Source organism: Erigeron canadensis, chromosome 7, assembly GCF_010389155.1.
Source record: "Erigeron canadensis isolate Cc75 chromosome 7, C_canadensis_v1, whole genome shotgun sequence".
Taxonomy (NCBI): domain Eukaryota; kingdom Viridiplantae; phylum Streptophyta; class Magnoliopsida; order Asterales; family Asteraceae; genus Erigeron; species Erigeron canadensis.
In genome coordinates, this window is record NC_057767.1 from 9457845 (window position 1) to 9464429 (window position 6585).

Below are 6585 nucleotides of genomic sequence, written 5' to 3' on the forward strand. Positions count from 1 at the left end.
GCTGGTGTATCCAACTTCAATTTAACAGATTTTATTATAGGGATTAGTATCTTGAAATGTAACAAACTTTGGACGAATGTTTATAGTGTGAAATAACTAAAGTTGTGTTCATTGTATGTAATCATCTTTAAATTATGTGTATTGTATGTAAGAAAATGTATCTGACCAATCAAAAACTAAAATGTGTCAGTTATATATGGTTGTCACGTATGCATTCTTTCATACAATACACATAATTTAAAGATGATTACATACAAGTTATTACACAGTATAGATATTCGTCTAAAGTTTGTTATATTTCAAGATACCTATCCCTTTATTATACTTACAAACTTCCAATTCATAACTGTACCATGTATTTGGCATCTTATAACTTGTAAACCCTCACAAATGACATTATCACCTTAATATTGGCAGCTATATAGACTATACTATAAGAAAAATGTCCATTATTGACCAAAAACATTTAGTTTCTAGTTTATCATAATGACCAAATTTTCGTCACTAACAATCAAAATTTGATTACTATTGTGGTTAGTTATCAAAGTTTGAGTGCTCACTTTTTGTCACTAAAGGTCCGTCACTAATTGTGTTTAGAGACAAAAAAAATGTTATTTTTTGGACTCTAATGTTGTTTAATGACCAAATTCAGTGATTACTTTTTTTAATGGTAACTAAATAATGTTATTAGTGACCAAATTTTAGTTATCATTAACAAAAATACTCGTAGTCTTTTTTCTTGTAGGATATAGTTAGTCTTAAAGGTTTAATACAAACCATATACTTCTTGGACAATATTATAGATATATTTATAAACCCACCAAAAACCCGAAGAACCTGCGAAAACTTTGGCCTATTTCAAAAAGCCGGCCTTCATCGTTTGTGACATCTACTTAGCCCAAAAACCAACAAATCCAGCAATAATCCACATCTAACGACTACACAGATTGAAGCATTATTATAGTTCATTGACAGATTTGAACAAGGATATGGCTCACCCAAAACTCCTATTATTGAATAATTACATGTAGATGTATATATACAAATATAGATTATATATATACTCCATTTGTCCCATTTTAATTGTCCAATTTTGACTGGTCAAGTCAATTTTATGATTTTGACCGTAAATATTTTTGTTTGTGTTATATATTAGTTGATGAAAGTTACATCAATGAAAAATACATGTAAAACTCAATTAATTCATATATGTTACATCAAGTGTTATATAATACAAACAAAAATATTTACAATCAAAGTTGAAAGAAAAAGACTCAAAAAGGCAAAATAGGACATTTAATATGGGACGGAGGGAGTATATATATAAAATATATATATATATATATATGGGTGACAACTGTGAACCACTAAAAACCAAAGGCGGAACCTTTGGAGTTAAGGGTTACCCTCGTATCGTATTCACCACCACCATCTCTAGCTTGGATCGCTGTCCATCAAATCCATTCCATTCCCATATGTGTCCGGTGACCACCTCTTTAGATCGAATAAGGGAAACGTCTGTACCGTATCCATATGTTTTCAACAAATAACCTATATAATTTTATTTTTCAAGAAAAATAAAAATTTTGAAAATTTTTTTTTGGAATGAATTTTTATTAGAAGTAAAACATCAAAAAAAAAAAAAATCAAAAAAATAAAAATAAAAAAGTACACCAAAAAGGGGAAAATATAGTTCTCACAATTCTAACATTTGTATAGGTTCTCACGTTAACTCTACCCATATATGTATATATGTATATATGAAGAACCTGAAACCAGTACCACCACTATCTAAACCATAACTAAGTGTGTTTCCCACCAGATACCGCCATCGACTTTGTTTACGACGACATTCGATATCCACAATCATCCCCATTCGTTGAACACAACCTAGGGTGCATAACAACATAAAGAAAATTAAAAGAAGAAAGAAAAAAAAAGAATGAGAAAGAGTCGAGGAATGAGGGTCAAAGGAGGATGAAAAAGAGAAAAAAGAAGAAGGAGACGAAAGAAGAGAAGAGTGTTGTGTTAAAAATCTAAGAAAAAAAAAAGTTGTGTAGCAAAAGTTAAAAAGGCCAAAAGTTTTCTAGTCCTTAAACCATTCGTAACCATTCATCCTTTCCACCTAAATTTTTTCTTGCCACAACACCACTTTCTTATTTCTTTCACCTTTTATTTTTCTCCATTCACCTATCATTTATGCACCATCTTTATTTAATTTAAAACATAATATATATTCTAACTAAATAGCATATTTCATATTAATCTAATAGATATATTCTAACTAAAATAGCATATTTCATATTAATCTAACAGAAATGAAACTTTTTTGTTTTTAACAGCGAGTTAATAGTTTATAGTTAACATTAATTCGAGACAATCCAGTGACATCCAATTAAGCAGTGAGTTAATAGTATATAGTTAGCATTAATTCGAGACAATCCAGTGACATCCAATTGAGCAGTATGTGAAGTTCGAACCATGCATGCTTGCGATGAAACTCAGGACTCTCGACCCCCCCCCCCCCCCAATAATCCGCTCTTACAAATTAGGAAGTGAGATTCGAGCCCTAATGGATTTCACCAAGGTCTAAGACTTTACCAATGCGACATCAACCCATTGGCAACACAAATTAAATTTTTAGTGTTGTTTCTTAAGTAGACCTTAATTGTTATATATATAATAGTCATCTATCTTTTAACGTATAAAAAATCTACATTATCTCATTTACATTTTATTTTTAAATCAATTATCTACACTACTCGCAGTCATCGTCACTACCGCCGGTCGCCACTACTACAACACTGCCGTCATTACCATCATCACCGCCATAGAACACAGGTCTCCGTCTAATATATTATAATAGAACAACCACATGTGACTTGTGATACTGGTTATTTGACAAATTAACATCTTACCATATCACGATATAAATGATTGCGTGGGATATTAGACATAAACACATAGTTAAATCCCTGCCATTTTATCATAGAGTCGAATTCTTTACATTTCTTTGGGGTACAACATGTTATCAAGTTTCTAACTTTTTTGTCATCGAGTGTCAATACTAAAAAAATGACAATTGGTACGTACATTATATGTTGTTATAATGCAAGAAAATATAATTTTTATATATTCTCAAATTGTTCTCACTTTAAAACTATTCCCACTTTAAGTGTTCACATTGTGTGTGTCTAAAAAAATTTCATTATACTTGAGTATGTCGGTGACTAGAAAAAAAATATCGAGTGTCAATCAAATAAGAAAAGTTTTAAAATGATAACAGCGTGAAAAAATATAAAAAATTATTTTGTGGCATTATAACTCCATAAAAGCAACATAATTTATAACCATTTATCATTACTTAAGTGATTAACAACACATTAATTTGTTAAATTTGAGAAATCACACTTTTTATTATTTGCATCCATTATCTATGAAAAGAAAGAAGAAAGAAATGGATGTATAAATTTTAAAAAAAATATGATTTTTTTAGTTATAACATATCAATGTGTTGTTAAATATTTAAATAATGATAAATTGTTTTACACCATGTTCAATTTATTGTGTTATAATAATGCATCAAAATAATTTTTTTAGTGTTCTCAGGTGTTTTTACTTTAAGTTTGTTTTCATCAAAAGGATATCCAAGAAATACACCTATATAGTGAGTGCATATATGGTTTTTCTTTTTTTTTTTTTTTTTCTACAAAACTACATAAAGTTAATATAAAAATACTAAAAAAAATACATTACTAAATAGCCAAAAGGTTGGTATTGATAAAATACTTGTATTTCATGGTTTAAAAATCTCGGGAGGGAGATATTTTTAAGTATTTTGGTTAAAGTTCTGGTTACATCTTAGGTGTTCGAGTTAGAGTAGAAATAAGATAGTTGGTATTTGAAATCCTAACTACTAACTATTAACGACTAACTCCTTAAAAAAATAATAATCTACCAGTAAACTAAAATAAGATTGAGTTATTCTTTAATCGACATGTGATATTCTATTTAATTGACACGTGTCCATTTTAATTTAATATAACTAAACCTTATCTTTTTCTTTTTCATATATATTGTAACTAATAATAAAAATCCTTTTATTATTATTAATCGGTATGTAGAGATTTGATTTTTACCTATATTTTTAATCTCTTTGGTTTTTTTTTCCGTACTTCCAAGGCATTCTATTTATTCCATTTACTAATTTTATTAGATTATTTAAACATTTATAGATTAGCATCTCCCTTATATTACCGATGCATTTTTTTCCTTTAATAATATTTTGGTTAAGTTACTTAATAACTAAAATACTAAACGTCTAAAGATTAAAATGTACCATATCATCAACTAGCCTTCAGGGTGTCTACTGAACGAGTATTATCAAAAAGAAATATATATATATATATATATACATATCTCAAAGGTTTTAGAAAAAAAATGAAAGATGTTAGATTAAAACTAAATAAAATTCAAATAGACAAAGTAAAACTTTAAACGATCCAAATAAAGGAAAAAGTGTGCGTAGGACAAGAATAGTTGTCAAGAACTTTGACTATAGTGTCGAGCTGAAAGGTGATCTTATATGTATGATCCGAGTAATGTCAGGTTCTAGCACTTCTACCAAATTGAAAATTGGTTAGTTGAATAGCAACTCCATCGATTAAAATAGAAATAAAGACATGGGAGTGTAACCAATCATGACCAAAATGCTATGTAATGTACTAATCTACTCGACTTGCTATCGAGTGTAACCAACTATGTTTTTTCGGTTATGCAATTTAAGCAATCGGCTAAGAAACAAATTACCGTTACCACTTCAATTTTAATTAAAAAATTATCCAGTTGTAACACCTGCCATTTTGACCGGTTAACGCATGCGAACTCGTAAAACGAAAATTAGTTAAATTGAAGTAAATAAACTTTTGTAATGAAAAGGTAAGCATGCGAATAGTCATTAGAAGCGTAATCCCAAAATATGTTTGATTTTGTCAATGAACAATTTGAACGAGTCTCGTGTTAGAAGTCTTAACGAAATGAATCATTTCTTAGGAGAAACCGGAACTAGTCGCGAAAGTGCAATAGGGGAACAAAACCCCTCCCCACCTCTCATTTATCCCTTATCTCTTCACACACAAAAACACACACTCTCTCTTTTTCTCTCTAAAACACAACAACACACACACAAAAACCATTTTCTTCCTCCTTTTTCTTGGATCCAAAAATTAAGGGTTTTGTGGCATCAAATTGTTAATTAATCATTGTATAATAATAACCTCTTGCAAAACTTCAAGATTTATGGGTTATGTGAGTGTTCATCTTCTCCAGAGCTTAAAACCGGATTTTTAGGTTCGGGTTAAATTGGTACGTGTTCTTTAGCTCAAAATGTTCCCCTTAACTAGTAGAATACTTCCTTGTTATAGATCTAAGCGATTTGCGGTCGATTCGAGTGTAAAATGGTTGTTTTTGCTTAAAAAGGGGTCTTGGTTTAGATCTTGAGATTTAGAGAGTGGGTTTTGTTTAAGAGTTGATTTTTACACTTGCTTAAAATCAAAGTTTGAAGCTTTGATTTTGACGTTTGGTGGCTCGATTAGAGGTCAAAAACACGTTTTCTCTGCATTCTGAAGCATATCGCGTCGCGAGGGTGGTGTGTCATGTCGTGAGTCTTTCATAAACTTGGAAAATCGTTTTCACGTCAAAATATCACGCCGTGATATCAAAATATCGCGCCACGGTGTCAATATATCGCGCCCTTTAAGTCAATTTATCGCGCCGTGATACTTTGCAAGAAAGTCATTTTCAAATGTCAATAACTTTTAAACCGTAAGTCCGTTTTTGACGATTCCAGCGGCCACGGATGCGTAATTGAGACTAATTTCTAATGGTATATGCTTCTGAGTGCAAAAATTAGTTTGAACAATTCAAAAGTTTTTATTAAGCAACAGTGGTCATGTCCCGACTAGTCATTGTGAAACAAAACGTAATGATTTCACCTTGGTTGGATCAAAGCCTTATAAAATGGACATAATAAAGCTTTTATAGTAATATTAGGTCAATATTGATTGGATCTCACCTCTTGATATGCTTAGGATTAATGTGATACGTGTATGATATGTTTCAGCTATTGTGGACGTCGGTTCTACTTCCTTTCATCTTGGGCTTGTCATTACTCGTCGCAAGTGAGTTCCGTAGCTCCCTACTCAATTGAGATTCGGGCTGAAAAGTGTACACATACATGCTTGTTTGATTGTTTGGATAATTTGATTGATGACTTATTTGTTTGACTGATTGATGGATAGTTTTGATTGATTGTTTGATTGATGGATAATCTTGATTGATTGTTTAATCGATGGATAGTCTTGATTGATTGAATGATGGATTGATTGACACGTTTGATTGATTACGCATATGATTGTGATATTGTGATTATTTAGGATAGATGTACCTACATGGAAGTCGGTTATACCTTCAAAGAGTTTGAGATGTGGTAGGAAGGCTGCGGGTGACCCTATATGTAAGCATCGAGAACTCGTTGAAAGTAGAATCCTCTTAAGTGTATGTACGTATAGCTTTGGTTGGTTAATG